The sequence below is a fragment of the Acomys russatus genome, chromosome 27 (genome assembly GCF_903995435.1).
Source record: "Acomys russatus chromosome 27, mAcoRus1.1, whole genome shotgun sequence".
In the NCBI taxonomy this organism is placed as follows: domain Eukaryota; kingdom Metazoa; phylum Chordata; class Mammalia; order Rodentia; family Muridae; genus Acomys; species Acomys russatus.
Window position 1 is genome coordinate 53,474,170 of NC_067163.1, and position 17,409 is coordinate 53,491,578.

The 17,409-nt window shown below is 41.6% G+C and overlaps 1 pseudogene; it reads right to left on the bottom strand.

The window, feature by feature from the left end:
* Window positions 1-4,155: 4,155 nt before the first annotated feature.
* Window positions 4,156-12,857, bottom strand: LOC127210135 (mitochondrial import inner membrane translocase subunit Tim23-like; annotated as a pseudogene).
* Window positions 12,858-17,409: the final 4,552 nt, after the last annotated feature.

Here is a 17,409-nt window from a genome sequence, read left to right on the forward strand (position 1 = left end):
CAGTGCCGCTCAGCTGTTAGGAAGGAAAGTGAGCATATTCACATGAGCCTTAGCTTTCCAACGCTGAAGAGTAAGAGAAAAGTAGTCACAGGAAAACTGGGTTGCACTGTTCCCATGTCTAATCCCTTGAATTCGAGTTTATAACAGGACATTGTGGTAAGAACTATGAATTCAATCTTCTCTCACCCGCTCTAATGAGGTAAGCTCTCATTAATTAAAAGGACAGGGCTTAAGTGCTACCAATAAAGGCATTAAATCCACAAACTGTCTAAGACACCCACTCAAGTGGCAGTGTCTAGGCTAATTGAGAAAGATGGGTTTCAGCCGGGGACTATGAGAAGCTGTGCTGCAACCTTAAATAAGTCATCATAGGATGGTCCGTGTAAGCAGGAAGCAAAGCTCCCTTTCTAAAGGGACTAAACTTGGAACTCAGTGTGCCATTCAAGATGCAGACATCTCACTCCAAAGGAGATGAAGAAGCAAAATTTCCAGATTGAATGTGGGGTGGGGGCGGGGGGGCTTTTCCCCTTTTTCAGTTAATTAATTTACCTTATATGGTGGTAGACCATGGTGTGATGGTGAGTTTAATTGTGAAGTTGACTCAGTTTAGAGTCACATGGGAAGGAAGTATCAATGAGGGATTACCCAGGCTAAGCTGGTTCTAGGCATGTTTTGAAGGGATTATTTTGGTTATTGGGAAGATCTGCCTACTGTGGATGGACCATTCCTAGAACAGGGTATCATGACTTGTGTAAGCATGGGATGTTGAGCGAAGTGCTGGCATGCACTTAGTGCTTTGCTCATTACTGCGGATGGAGTGTGTAACGTGACTAGCTCTTTTGAGTTCTTGCTGCCTGGACTTGATTGAAATGATGATCTGTAACCTTGAATTGTGAGCCAAATAAACCCTCTCCATCTTTAGGATGCCTATGTCAAGGTCTTTATTACAGCAGCAGGAAGCTAAACTAAGATAGAAATTGAAACTAAGATAGAAATTGATACCAGAGATGGGGTCATTGGTGTGACAAATCTAGTAGGGTTTCTATGCATTAGGCTTTCAGAACTGTTTTGTGGGAGGAATGTCAAAGAGTTTGGAACTATGTGCCAGAAAAGCAACTGAATGCTATGATTAGAGTTTAATGGGCTCTAGGCTTAGGAGAAAGGACTCAGAGAAGACTCAGTTATCAAGCCCTGCTTATAGAGTTACAAAGAACCAGGGTCTTGTTGGGAACTGGGCTAGGGGCCATTCATATGAGATTTGATACAGGAACTTTCTTCCATTCTTCCTCTGTCTGAGGAATTTGCATTGAATAATAATGGACTAATTTATTAGATGGAGAACTTTTGTGTGAATAAGATGATAAAGTTTGGACAAAGAGAATATACAGTCAACAAAGAAGCTGTGACAAAGAAATTAATATCAGAGAAACCTGCCATTTGGTACTGGGGCAATGGGAAAACATCCCCCCCTCACCCCCGGCTCTGCACACACAGAAGCCATTGCAGCTGTGATCCCCAGGGCCAGGCTACACCTCCCACTGGTAGAAGAACCTCTCAATAGTATCCATATGACATTGGTTTTGAAAGAGGAGGGTATGGAGAGAAACGGAAGCCAGACACTGTGTATTAGGACTGGAGTTATCACAAGATAGCCCTTTTTGAGCCATTGTCTGAAACCGTGAACATGAAGCTTAAGCTATATTTAGTGAGAACCCAGGGGTATTGGGGATGCCAGACCCATGTGACATCGGCCAAGAAGGCCTGTGTACAAGGAGTAGAGCCAACTTGAGAGAGAAACTGTATGTGCTACAGGCAGCATAGTTGGTGGAGTGGGGCTGCCCAAGCTTTCTCAAGACCAGCTGAAAACATTAAAGGCTTCAAGCTGTTTTTTTTTTTTTTTTTTTTTTTTTTTTTTTTAACAAAACCCAAATGTTGAAATCTACCAGTGAAGACTCGGGAGACAGATGCTGGGGTGAGAGCTTGCTAGCTCAGAGAGGCAGAGAAAGCACCCAGCTGACTTCCTCCTCAGCTGGTGTCCCAAAAGGAAAAAGGAAACTCACCCCCCCTTCCCTCTTTCTCTCTCCTCTCCCTCTCAAAGCTATCTCAAAACACTCTTCAAACTGAATCTCCCTCCCTTCTACTTCTTGTGTCCCCTCCCCCTCCCGCCTCCATCCTCCTGATTCCTTACTCTCTGTGTTTATCCCCCTATGTTCACTTCCTGTCAACTCGTTGCTTGTTCTGTCTCTTGATCTTAGCTTAAATTTACTTAGTTCTGTTTACAATGCTCAAGCAGAAAGCTCTCAGATTAAAGGTGTGTGTTAGGGCTGAGACACACCACAACTAGAAACAGGTTTTTCCAGTAGACAACACAGTCTTGGGGGTTCACAGTGTGATACAATATCCTGCAATATTACACACTGGACATGGAGCTACAGGAATTAATGTTCACTCTGATTGGTTTTGATTTTGCTTTGGTGTTATCGTTTCTAACTATTCTCTGGTTCTACTTCTGGGATAAGAATGCCTAAAATTGTGCCATTGTTTGGTTAAAAGTATGTGGTCTTTTTTTTTTTAATTTTATTTTGTAGGAGTTATGAAAGTTTTGATTTCTAAATCATTAGGATTTTGGAAGACTATGGGGCCATTAAACGCTGTATAGTATTTTAAAGTATGAGACAAGCATGAGACTTTGGGGACAAGAGGTTATGACTTAAAATGATGTGTTTGTGTGTCAAGCAGACAAGGCGTGGAGTCAAGGTGTTTAGTTGTAATTGTCAAGTTGGTACAATCTAGTCACCTGGGAATGGAGTCTCAAAGTAGGTTGGCCTGTGGGCAAGTCTGGGGGGGACGATCTTGTTTAGTAGGAAGACCTACCTGCCCACTGTGTGTAACACCATTTCCAGGACAGCAGGATCTGGCCTGTGTAAGAGTCGGGAGAGTGATCTGAGCTGCAGTAATCCACTGTTTTCTGTTCTTGACTGAAGTGACACTATAACAAGCTTCCCCAGCTCCTGCTGCTGTGACTCCCCTGCCGTGATAAACTTATATGGAATTTCAAATCAAATAAACTCGTTCTCCTTTAAGTTGCTTCTCTGAGAGTGTTTTGTCACAGTAACATGAAAGAAAATAAGACATGTGGCTATAGCAACTGATGAAAGGGATGGGATAGAATCGCAATTGTGGTCAGCTTGCCTTTCATTCCTGCTCTTGTGCCTCAAATCTCTCTCTCTCTCTCTCTCTCTCTCTCTCTCTCTCTCTCTCAAATTTGGTGACATTAGGAAGGCTGAAGAATGGTCTAAGCAGACTGAAAGGACAATGTGTATTTCTAGAATAAGAATCACCAAGCACCAGAGTGAGGCAATTAGGGAAACAGATGTGAACAGTTAGGCACTTCTGCCCAACAATAAGACATTGCTGAATATTGTCCCGTCTCCATTTTTTTCTTTTTATGGCATTAACTTCATTTTATGGCCTTTTTATGGCCCCCAAAGTACATAAGCTTTTCCAGCATATTAAAATATTCGAAAGACAGCTCTCATGGATGACAGAACTTTCAGAGTCAGTTGGCATTTGGAGTGCACCCATTTTAACCCCCCATCTGCCTCTTTTTTAAAGGGAAATAAGAGTGATCAAGTATGTGGTTCCACATCGGCTATTTTAAGACTAAGAACCATTGTTCAGGTGCAGAGAGTCTACATGCCTGGCTGATTGGAAGCACTGTCAGCACATTACTTGAGAAATGAGTTTGTTTGTTTGTTTGTTTCTATTTTCACCCTTTATCTGGAATACAGGGCAACAACCTAAGTTTTAGAATTTTTAATGAAGAAACATGGAGATAAAAGTGTTCAGAGCAAGTATGGCCTAAATTTGGAGAATAAGTGGTTTTCCAATTTGGGATAGGAGAGAAAACAGGTGCATCTCCAAAGGAGAAGAAAACACATACTCAGTGAGCCACAGAAGGGTTTGGCTTCCACTCAGTTACGAGGGAGCAATGCAGTCCAGGCTAACCATTCATGCTCTTTGTCACAGCAAATCAGCGTTGGCAATTGTTCAACGTAATTGTAAGTATAAGACAGAAAGCAACTCCAGACTGACTTATTAACTAATCTGGATGGCTGTGAAGTACCCCCATTCCTGAGGAGGTGGCAAAAATCTTCAGAGTGATTGTTCGAGTAGGGAACCATTCACGAACTCCCAGTTGCTAATACAGTGCGTGTCAGCCCTGTGAGGGCACAGCGTGCTATTCCTCGAAGACCACCTGCTCAGTTATTCAACACTCCCGTCATGGTTCCGGTTGCTACTGTGTTGAGGTTGTCTTCTGCACTCAATGATAACACCAAATGCACGATAGAGCAAAGCCAGAGAACCTAGAGTATTAGCCCAAAGTGCCCCCATTGCCTGCTCATCGTATTCAAAATCTGTACATTTCCTGGTTTGGACCAGGCCGTGCTCTGTGTTTCCTTCAATCCTAGACGAAGACCGTCCATTGACCCAAAACAGCCCCTGTCAGGAGACATCCTCCAATGGTAAAGAAAGCTAGTTGAAAGCTGCCTCAGGTTTTATTAGCTCTGATTGATAAAATAAACTCAGTATCAATATCCTGAATGGGATAGCATGGATCCACTTTTAAGTAAGGAGACAGGGGAGTCATACAAGTTAGCAGGGACAATGACCTGATCAGCTTGCGAGTAACCCGCTCCTCCTGCTCCGAAGAAGCCAGCTAACCTGCTGGTGGTTTTGCTACCACCTTCTGTGACGTGGAATCAAACTGCTGTGGGCTTCCCGTTGCCACCTCAGGCCGGGGTCAAGTGCTTGGCCACGGTTCCCCACAGCAAGAGCTGGAAGACCTGCGTTGCTACAGCCATCTTCACATGCTGACTTTCGGGGCACAGGTTAGAGAAATTCTTCGTAAGACAGTGTTTCTCTCCCTTTAAAAAAAAAACATTGCAATCCACCAGGATTATGTGGATCCTGTGGATTTTCATGGATCCTTTGGGAAGAACAAGACCCTCAGCGTTCGATGCTGAGGTACATCAGGGAGGCAAAGGAGTTGCTTTTCGGGTGATGCAGCTGCAGTGATTGGTAGGCTCGGACATGGAGTGGATCATGACTTAGGAGAACTGTGTCCATATTTCATGACAAATTCATGTTTCTGAGACATGAATTTATATAACAAAATGTTCCACTGTGTGTTTAAGGTGACATGTATATCAAAGCGAATTGCAGCTTCTGCTCTCTATGTGTGTATGTGAGTGAATCTCTCTCTCTGTCTCTCCCCCGCCCCCACGTTTGTATGCTTGTGTGGTGCGTTCGTGTGGGGATATATGTATATTTAGGTGCACATTCGCATGTGTGCATGTGTGTGGAACTCAGATGTAGTTCGTCGGACATCACTGCCCCATGTTGTTTCCTAGACAGGGTCTCTCGTTGGCCTAGGGTTTCCTTGAGCAGACGCTGGTCATAGAGCCCCAGGGAACTGTCTGTCTCTACTTCCCTGGTGTTGGAATTTCAAGCACAAGCCACCGTATGCATCTGTTTTATGTGAGTTCTGGAGATCAAACTCGCCTCTTCATCCTTGCATGGCAGCCCTTGAGTTGGTTCTCGTATGATCGACTTACGGAGATGGGGATCCGTTGTCCTATAATCACCAAGGCCCACAGCTCTGCTTTCCCTTCCTCCAATCACGGTGAGACTGACCTTCATACTGTAATACAGCTGGATCTGACAGACTGAGCACACATTTCTTATCAATTCAGCAGGAAAAGAGGCCAGAACTCATTAAACTTGACTTAGGGAAATCAAAGAAATGTGACATTTATTCCTAAACAACATGAATACTTACAAATTAATAGCTAATATGTATTAATTGCGATCAAGTTATAGAACTGATGACAGAAATTTCAAGACAGAAAATATTTTGACAGAAATATTGAGGCTTTCATGTTATTTTTACATGATATTAAAAATAAACATCTCACTTATGTTTTTCTCTAAAGGTTAATTGAGATGATAGTTGTTTAAAGAATAAACTATTAATATAATGTCCACAATTTTCTTTTACTTACCTGTGCATCCAGATTCTAAATTTTATGAAAATCCAAGCTATGTATAAATGGCTAGAAAGTACAGGTGTAGGTGTGGTTCCCATATCTTATTTATTTTTATTTTACAATGATGGAGATCAAGGGCAGCGTCTTAAGTACTCTAAGCAAGTAATTCACCATAGACCTACACTTCCAGACCTTTAAAATATTAATGAGCATACTTATTTTGCAATAACGATGTCAAATATTTTTATAAAGATGAAAGCCAGCAACTTAGAAAAGAATTAAAAAATATACAAGCATACTGAAGCAACTCTAGTAAAAACTGAACAAGTTGAAAAATTAAAATGTAACTATACCGCAATCAATTTAGTAATATTTTAACCAATTACTTAGCAATCTTTCAAATGAGGATTGAAGCTTCTCTCTACATTTATTACAAAAAACGTAAGTAGGAATCTTTAATGACCTGTATCCATAGGGGTTCCAATGTGTACCTGTTGCCCTTTCTCTAGTGTGCATGGTGTGTGTACATATGTGTCTGTGTGTGTTAGTGTGTTTATGTATGAAGTGGCAGAGAAAATTTCAATACTAGTATCTACTTCTGACCTTGTATTAAGTATTTCCCATCCTTCTGGTCATTCCTTTTGCACATTCCACTAAGGAAGGCAATTAGCCATCACCTAAAGGCTCCATGGAGTTCTAGTGCCAAAGACCATTTCTGATTTCAAATAAAAATTATCACCTGCTCATCCTTCTGAGACTCACAATCAAGGCACTCTGCTTTATGCTTACAGTGGTTACCAGACAATTACAATCATGGGTTCACTCTACCTGCCACATCTTACCCCTACGCTGACTTTATTCTTTCTGATCAATGGCTTTCTCTCATTTTAGTCCATTTCTATGGGCATTTAAATACACAAGCACTGTGTACTTGTATTGGTGACATATTCATGATGTCAGCCCTGGTGGAATTTGTGAATTACATAAACTTTACCTGCATCTCTCACTCCATCACCTGTCAAGATGACTATATTATCCATTCAGTGTTTCTTGAAAACTAAGACTATGAAGTCTTGAATTTGTTCTCTTTGTCTTATTTATGAGACCTGTAAATTTAGTTTGTTTATGACAGTCCTAAATTATATTTGTTTTCTTAGAATTAATTGAACATAAATTAGTATAAATATTAATAGAGTCTATATGCATTTGTCAAGGGTTCTTGGTTGACTAAGAAATCATATATTCATCCAGATATTATTTCAGGTGGTATTCTACACATTATTTCAGGTGGTATTCTACACAGTGACTCAAATTTTCTATTGGCACTACCTTTAAAATATGTCTGATATCCATTCACTGTCCACCATTCCTAATATACAATCATAGTTCAAATTATTATTGTCTTTCAAACCATGGACACAGCCAATCAGCTGTTTTTCTGCTTTTATAACTGTTTCCTATAAGTCAGCAGTGTGCCATGGCTAAGCTTATGTCACTCCGTTGATACAATGTTCTACTAACTTCCCCTTTTTGATTACATCTGAATATCTTGCCCTGCCCTATAGAGCCAGACCTAATCCTGTGTCTGTTTATATCTCCATATTTGTACACAAACTCTCTTCCTCTTCAGTTTTTTTCTCCAGCTGTGTTATACTTTTTGTTGTTTTCTAAGCACATTAAGTTTGCTCCTCTCATCTTTGCAGTTTTAGTCTCCCTGCCCAGCACTTTCTCCCTCAGCTTATAAGACTAAAGCCTTGACTTTTTTCCAGGCATCTCTTCAGGTGAGAGTAGTATGGGAGAATGGGGAGATACAAGGATCCAGACTGTCCAGGAACCCTAGGAGAAGACCATCAAGGCTGGCAGATCTGGACCCAGGGGGCCCTGCACAAGTTGTTGTATCAATGAAAGACAATGCATGCAGTAAATCTAGACCCCTTATTCAGACCTAACCAATGGGCAGCACATTCTCCACAGTTTGAGGAGAGAGGGGACTGACTATGACATGACCGTTGGAAGCCTGGTGACACTCAAAAGAAGAGGAAGCAGGCTATGGCGATGAGACCTGACAGGCTGTGATCATATGGTGGAAGAGGAGATCCCCTTCTGTCATAGATCTAGGGGAGGGGAATAGGGTGAATGAGGAAGGGTGGAACGGGAAGATACAAGTGAGGGGATTGCCAATGGACAGAACATTCTCATCAGTTATGTGGAGAGCAGGGACTAACTCTGACATGAGCTCTGGTGCTCCATATTTGACCACCTCCTCTTGGTGAGGAGGTCTGGTGGCACTCAAAGAAAGAATAAGCAGGCTACCAAGATGAGACTTGATAGCCTATGACCATATAGTGGGGGAGGAGGTCCCCCTCAATCTTAGACCTAGGGGAGGGAAATAGGGTGAAAGCAGGAGGGAGAGAGGAATGGGAGGATACAAGTGATGGGATAACAATTGAGTTGTAATCTGAATAAATTAGTAAAATCAAAAAGAAGCTTTAAAAAAGACAGAATGTAATCTGAATAATTTTATTTTTTAAAATGGAAGCCTGGTCTACAAAATGAGTCCAGGACTGCCAAGATAACATAAAGAAACACTGTCGAGAAACCAAACCAAACCAAACCAAACCAAAACAAAAACATTTTGCATTGGGGCAAAGAACTAGCTGGCATTTATTACAACCTGTTCTGTTAACTCCATACTTTTGATGTTAAGGTCTCCCTTCAGAAAGGATCAAAATTTAAAAAAGCATTAAGAAAAAAAAAAAGTTAACATCATCTGGGAGATTTTAATGACAATCAGTTTTGACCATATTTCCCAATTACATATAAGAATCAGACATACTTGGAGATGTTTCAGGCAGAAAGCGTTTTAATTTAAAAATTGGGAGCTTATAAAATCACCAGAAACAAAGACGATCGGAGGACAACTCGTAGATTTGGCCTTGAGGTCATGTTGGTTGTTTACATCTATTGCAGTTGCAAGTACAAGAAAAGAGTTTTGATCCCTCTGAATTTCTCATATTTTATGCATCTCACTGGGAGAATTTAAGCGACTCCTAGTGATCTAGGTGAGGGGATTCTGGGAAGGTTAGTTGTGCCTCGCACCTCCCCTATGCTGGAGATCTCAAAGGTAGGGTAAGAAAGCCTTCATCTCCCTCTTCCTCTCCTTCTGCCCTTCCAGACCCAACTCCTGCCTCTCTCTGTTTTTTGAATGTATCAGATGACAAATTTGGTCCTCTTCATCCTCCCCATTAAGATGCCCTTCTTCACCACAGGTTCAGCATCAACAGGGCCCAAGATAATGGGCCGAGCCCTCTGAAGACAGGAGCTAAAATAAAAATGTCTTCCACTTTTACATTCTGCCGGGGTGATCTCACCACAGCAATGGGAATGCTAACATATACTGTAGGCTCAGTTTTCTCAGCCAATATATTTTACGACAACTTATTAAGCGAGCATACATCACTTATAACCTGACTAACCAAAACAATAGGAAAAGAGGATTAACAAAGGCAATAACAAAATTGTAAGGATATCAGTTCCGAGGAACAATTTTCCTGGCGTAATCAGCAGAATTTCTTCTGCTGGAACCTGGAGTAACCAGAACCCAGAACCTCAGCAGGAACCGGAGCCCCAAAGCCTTCCTTTGAGCGGTTCTCTCTAGCAGCGTCTCGAAGTGCAGCGATGAACAGCCAAAACTACCCCAAGTCTCCCAAGGCCCTGCCTCCAGTTCTGGGCTCATTTATATATCTCCTCCCAGAGTCTGTTCACGAGATCTTTTCAGCTGGCAACAATCAAGCTCCCGCACTAGGTGGTTGGTCTTCTAGTGGATTAACCTCACCTGTTCTCTCACAAGACCGTTCCAATTCCACACTTGGGATCGTAAAAAAAAACAAGTTTATCTCTCCTTCAATATACTCTCCCAGTGCTTGTGTAAGTAGTTGGGCAGGAAGAAGCCAGGCTGGGTAAAAAGTGCCGTAGGTTGAACCTGACCCCTGGGCTCTATCACACTCCTACAGTACCTACCACCCCTTAAGCCCTTCATTTGTTTTCATGTTGGATCTGACTTTCCTGATAGGCTTTAAAGTTTAACATAAGGGCTAGAAAATACATATAAGTATGTCCCATGTTATGCAGGAAGTATTATCAGAGAATCTTTCAAGTGGACAGGAAAGGGGAAGCCAGTAGGCATTAAAAGGGTTAATTTCAAGTCAGTTGGGTTTTATGGGCGAACAATCACTTAATTCTAATTCAGTTCAAATTGCAAGTTATATTTACTTCTCTTGGGGAAGAGAAGCAAGTGGATTTTTGATCATTAGTGATTTCTTATTATATTTTCCATCTCTGTCTACCTTCTATAAGATACAGAGCTGAGAGGTGAGATGGTGGAAATGGGTCCCCTGGCATGGCCTCTCTTCTCTTCCTCACAGGAACTGATAGCTGGCCGGCCAAATGTCAGAAGTCAGCTGCAGCAGCTCTGTCCCCGCACAGGCCTGCAGCTGTCTAGCTGAGCTCTCTACAGCTGATAGTTCAATCTATGCTCAAAGAAACAGAACGTGGTTTGGGGCCTCTGAGGTGAAACTCTGATCAATAATAAAGCAGGTTGTTTTTATATTTAATTTTCTCCTGCATCTATTATACACAGGAGAAAGAACTGAGACACACACTGAAACTACCCAGGAGTTTTCAGATATTCTGATGTGCAAGTTCTACCCTCCAGAGATGCTGTTTTAATTGTTTTGTGGTTCATGGCTGTGAATTAGAATGTTTAAAAGCCCCTAGGTGATTCTCATAAGCAGCCAAAGTTGCATTCAGTTGCCTGTGAGAAGGAATTGCTGATCAGCGCCCTCGAAACCCAAAGCAGGGGGCTGGGGAGATGGCTCAGTGGATAAAGCACTTGCCTCTCATTTGAGATTCAGAACTAGAATTTGGATCCCTGGTCCCGATGCAAAAGCCGGCTGAGCATGGTAATGAGCCTAGAATCCTAACACAGTAGGATACTAGTGTGCTCTAACATATAATATATATCAGATGGAGAAAATAAGGGATCTATACCAGCTAACCAGCAAGCTTTACGTTCATGGTAGACTATCTCAGTCAGTAAGGTGGAGAGCTCTAAAGGAAGACACCTGAAATAAAATTTGAGCCTCCATATACAATGCACACACATGTGCATCTGCACCTGCACCCATATGTGAACACACACTCGCATACACCATGCCATGCATGCACACACACATGCACATGCAGCTCTCAGTGCATTGCTGGCCTGACAGAAATTTATTGCTTCCAACAACGCTCATCTCGGTAAGGCTGAGAATCTGGTAGATGTCCAGCCCATGAAGCCACCTGTCTCTGCAGCTCCAGTCTGGTGTTGGAGTCCTGAAGGATTCCTGGAGAGTTGCTGAGCTCCAGTCTCTTGGAACCATGGAGAAGTTGGTTGTAATTCCAGTGAAACAATGCCACAACAGGGTAGATGAACTTACCAGCAGGAACCAGGGCAATCAGGCAAAGAGCTAAATCCTCTTCTTTCCTGTCCTTTAATCCGTGCTGAGATTTAGGGTGGGTCTTCCTGCTTCCAATAACCTTATCAAGAAACTTTCTCGCAAGTGTGGCCAGCAAGTTGGCACTCAGGATGAGCCACCACTGGGTCTTACGAGCAAGTTCTGGTGGGCAACCTAGAGCAATGGCAGTAGTCTATATGAGTGTGTGTGTGGTAGGGGGCTCTGTAGGACACCTGCTGCCAACAACTTGAGGGAAGGTGCTCCACACCCTATGTGGGGTTTTTTATTTGTCAACCTATGGCTTCTGGGATGAACATAATCTCTTATGTATTGTTAACACCAATTAAATGCCTTTACATGAATGTACATACATACACACACACATATATATAATGTATATACACATGCATGTAATCATATATAGGCATGCAGTTTATATACACACATAAGTATGTATCTATCTCTATAAAAGGTTTTTATTTTTATCTTTATTACTTTTTGTTTGTTTGTTTGTTTGTTTTCAAGACAGGATTTCTCTGTGTAGCCCTAACTGTCCTCAACTTGCTTTGTAGACCAGGCTGGCTTGGAACGCACAGAGATCTGCCTGTCTCTGTGATTACAGGCGTGCACCACAGGTCTTTAAATATTAGATTTCCATGTGGCTTTTCAAACATTCTTAGAGTTAGTTATTCCTTCTCCAACCTGCTACCTCTGCCCTACCCTCCAATCTGTCTCCACACTTAAACCACTTCCTACCACGTCCTATTTCTCTTTCATATCACCTGTGCTTTAATACCTCCCCTCTCCTTAAAGTCTTTCCCTTCCTCATGACTTCTTTCTAGTACTTAGAGTCTACAGGTAGGATTAAACACACGATTGAACACAAGATTCTAAAGATTCAATGGCAGCTTTTCTGGGTATTGGTTACCTCATTCAGTACAATGTTATGCAGGTTTATCCATTTACCCAGAATTTTATAATTTCATCCTTGTTTGTATTGCACATAAGTACCACAACTTCATTTATCCATTTATCGGTGGAGGCACATCTAGGCTCTTTGCATGTTCTAGTTATTATGACTACAGCTGTGACCATGACTGAGTGCCTCTGAAGCTGGGAAGAGTCCATTGGAAACTTGCCTAGAAGTGCTCGAGCTGGGCCTCACGGCAGCCTTATCTTTAGTTTTTGAGGAACCACAGCATTGATGTCCACGTTGGCTGCAATAATTCAAACTCTTACCAGCAGTCCAGGAATGTTCCCTGTTCTCATATCCTTCCTCACCAGCATTTCTTGCCTTAACATCAGCCATTCTGACTCAGGTAAGATGATATCTTGAGCTAGTTTTTGCATTTCTCTCATGGTTAAGGTTAGTGAACATGTTTCAAAACACTTCATAGCCATTTGTACTGCTTTTGAGAAGCATTTTTAGTTCTATAGCCAACCTAAAAATTATTTATGTATATAAATATGCCTGGGTGTTTTGTCTGTATGTATGCCTGTGCACCACACATGTGCCTGGTGCTCAGAGACAACAGAAGAGGCACCAGAAACCCTGGGCTTGGCGTTAAGGTGTGCACTGCCAATTGGGTGCTGGGAATTGAACCCATGTCTTTTTGGAGAACAGCTATCATGGCTTTTAACTGCTTAGTCGTCTCCTCAATTGGAAAGCCCACTTTTTAGTGTTTTGTTTTTTAAAGTTGTTTGTTTTCTTGGTGTTTAGTCGTTTCAATTCTTTGTATACTACTCAATGCTTTGTACTGAGTTTTAAAAATCTGTGTTTCAGCTTGGAATGAGAACTCTTGTGGATTGTACCAGGGCCCTTTAACTTTTCTTGGAGTATTTATTTGCCATTGTTTTTTTTTTTTTGTTTTTGTTCAATATTTTAATTTCTTTGCAAATAATGTAAATCATCAATTTTATTTTTACAAGACAACTGTTCTGTTACTGTATTTCATATTTTTTTAGCCTTCTGATTTGTTTTACTAACTTTATCAAAGCCTGAGATCTTCTGTGGTCCTGAGTTTCCTCCTTGACTCTGTTCTCTGTACTATTGGTGGTTGTCTGACATACCAGTACAACTAAAGACAGCGGTATGTGTCTCACACCCTGGGATACATTCCTACAACTTTCTTGACTTGTTTCTTAGATTTTTTTCCTAAAGTATATTGTAGCCTCAGCTGCTACTCTACCCTATAAGAGTTGTCCTGACTTTGCAGGTATTTGTTATTAGGCCACGAGACAGCCGTTTGTTCTGTACTGCCATCTTCCACTCAGTTTCCTTAGCAAATCATTTTATTAATGAAAAGGTTGGGGTAGTCTCAGTGGTCACATGCTTGCCCAGCATGTCTGAGGCCCTGGGTTTGAGCTTTTATGTTGCAATGGCCTTTAAAATTACAATTAAAGTAAAAGTACATATGTTTACGATCAATAATGAGCATTGTTTATTATTATTGAAAATTGGTTTCCTGCATGTATCCATTCCTTCTAAGTCCTAGGTGATGTTAAGTATCTTAATTAGCTATCAGAGTAGTACTTTAATGAACCCGTCATCTCATTAGGAAATAAAATGATGGCATGCATATTTTAACATCCAGGTTAATAAGATTTGAATTATTTTCTGTTTCCTAAACTACATTTACACTATATCCTTTTCTTTCCATTTTAGAGTTTTTGTAAGGAGTGTCAATTGCGATTTAAAGAAATGTTCCCAAGAGGAACCTTGATGGAGGAAATATGTCACTGGGCATGAGCTAGAGGGTTCGTAGCCTCTTCCCCCTTCCTGCCCACCCCTACCCTGCTTCCTATATTGGGAAGAAAAGCTTTCTACTAAGGGAGTAGACATACTTCCTACTCTGGGGACCACCATGCCCCACCCCTCCACCTTCTCACCTCCCTGTCCCGATGGATGGATGGATGCCTTCCCTCAGGAGCCATAAACCAAAATAAGCTCTCTATTTCTCAAGGGTTTGTTCTGTTTGTTCATTATTTGTCATGGTATTTTATCATCACAACAAGAAGGAACCAACCACTGAATTGGACCAAATGCCTTTTCACTGAAGTCAAAATGTAGAGATCAAAAGCTCCTACCCGAGGGATGACAACTGGAATATAATGTGAATAAATTATAATACATTTTTAAAAATGAAAAAAAAAAAAGTTCCTAACCAAATCTAACTTGGACCTGTAGGAAAGATTCGGACTGCTAAATGCGTTAAATGTCTGAGAACTCCAATAAAGGACTGTGAAGATCCAGAGTAAGAGGAAACATTTCCTACCTAGGACAAAAACCACAAACCTCCCCATCTCAGGACTAGTTATTAGAAGATAAAGTAGCATTTGACAGCATCTGAGAGAAGACGACTGGGAAGGAGAGATTCAGAGAAGTGCGTGTGAGAAGGGCTGTAAGCTTTGTCACAGGTGAAATCAGTCTTGGCAGGCTTTACCCTTGGACACACCATGGATACCTTGAGATAGACTGGGTGGAGCCATCCTGGGCCTGGAATTCAGGAAGCAGACCTGGGGAATCCACCTGGACTATTGTTTTTCTAATTGACCCTCAGTGGGAGAAGGAGACCGCCCTGACACAGACAAGCGGAGAGGAGAGAGCAGCAGGTTCAGACCAGGCTTGAGCGCACGTGGGTCAGCCAACAGGCTGGACCAGCACGCAGGCCAGAGACACCTAGGAACCCATCCCATGGAATGGGTACCGAAAGGTTCACTCTTTTTTCCCTTTAACCTTTTTTCCCTCTTGTGTAAGCTAGTTGGGTTGTATAATAAAGTTTAATTGTTAAAAACCAGAGCCTACAGATGTGTAATATTTCAAATGAGTGTAGGCCAAAAATAACACTCTGGGAATACTAACAATAACTATGAAAAAGCTCTTCTAAAACAAACGAATTTTGAATCCTTTCCCAACTACCCATTGTTTTTCTGACATTAGCTGATACAAAGCATAATTTCTGAGGTAGAACTGAGAACAACAAAAAAAATGAGATCTGTTTGTGTCACTATGGTCTCAGAAATGTCTTCCCTATAACCAGCCATTGACTGAAGCCGAATAGTGACCTGGTGACATCAGCTAACTGGGGAATTTATTTATACTTGGGTCTTTGGAATAAGTGGTCCAGAAAGAATAGCAGTAACAAAAGCTCACTGACAGTTTTCAGATGTGTGTCTCCAAATGTGTCTGAGCTGATGTCCATAAAGACCTGACTCAGTTCCCATGTGACACTCTACAAATAAGGACAAGATTAAGCCCTTAACTCGAGGTCACAGTTACAATAAATTACAGAGAATGATTTGAGGACTGGAAATATGGCTTCAAAGTCCATATCCCAACCACACATGCACTGCTCTGGATGAGCATGTCCTGACATAGAACAAGAGCAACTGGTCACAATCCTTCTTTTTTCACTTGCTAAATAGAATTCTTACTAAAGAATAAGAATGGGGTAATCTTTGACATTATATGTTGCTTTTTTAAAATTTTATTTTATTAATTTATTCATATTACATCTCAATGGTTATCCCATCCCTTGTATCCTCCCATTCCTCCCTCTCTCCCATTTTCCCCTTACTCCCCTCTCCTATGACTGTGACTGAGGGGGAACCTCCTCCCCCTGAATATGCTCATAGGGTATCAAGTCTCTTCTTGGTTATATGTTTATTTTTAACAACACAGCAAACATTTGGCAACATTAAGAAGCCTTAGGGTATGTTTGTATAGTGTGTTGGCCTATTTTTCTGGGATCTGTTGCTTCCATTGTTTTGGCACATGGTTGACTGAAATTCACCAGCCTGGCATTGCTAGGGACAGAGCTGGTGACTGTGGCCAGCCTCCAGTCTGTTGTGTAGATAAAAGGACTGTTAGAAGAGCTGTGCATAGAGGCCCACGTGTTTTCTAGAGCCTTGTTTGCCCTACAAAGTCAAGGATAAGCCATCCTGATAGAGACCAGGCTGCCTGAAGGCCTTCCTATAATTAATTACCTTGCTCCTTTATGGAAAAAGCTTCCTGAACCTCAGTCCAAGCTACTACACTCTTTGAAAGAAGTGTTCTGGGACTCTCATTTCCTCAGGGCCATCAAGAGGTCACACTCCATAGAGCCTTTGTTCCCTGCCTGCCAATCAGAGAGCAAGCCCTCTGAAGTCTAGTTTTGTCAAAGTATTGAAGACAGACACAGTTCTTAGGTACCCCAGCACCCACCCCGCAAGGTGGAGTTCATTAATAATACTTCTCAAGAGAAATGATGTAGAGGAAGGAAATCAATATTATCTCATTTATTTTGTAATTTCAGAGTCTACAGCAAATTAGGAAAGCTTTCTTTCTTTCTTTCTTTCTTTCTTTTTTTTTTTTTTTAACCTTTCTATGTGATTCTCCACTGCCCTGCTGACCCTATTTACCAAGTGTGTGGGTTGATTTGCTTCCTCTGAGGTTTCTCCGGCAGCAGGGCACTTAAATGCATTACTACCTTCTGCTATTGGTTCATTGGCTCCAGTCTGGTTTTCAGATATCTGTAATCAGCTACAGCACAGAATGTTTAGTAGGGAGGTAGTGTCACGCAGTAGAGCCATGGGGCTGACAGTTTATTCATTTGGGAAGAAGAAGTTCATGGAGAGAGCTCTGTGTGCACACGAGCATGTGTGTGTGTGTGTGTGTGTGTGTGTGTGTGTGTGTGTGTGTGTATGTGTAACTTTGCAGAAAAAAAGAACAGCCATAGTTCATTTTTTATAGACACTTGCCTTTAGTTATATTTATATAGGGCTTGGGAATTTATAAAGTACCTATCAAAATACTTGTGAATGGTGTCATTTGTATCCCTACCTCCCAAATGAGATGACAGACTCCGATACAGTACTTTGGA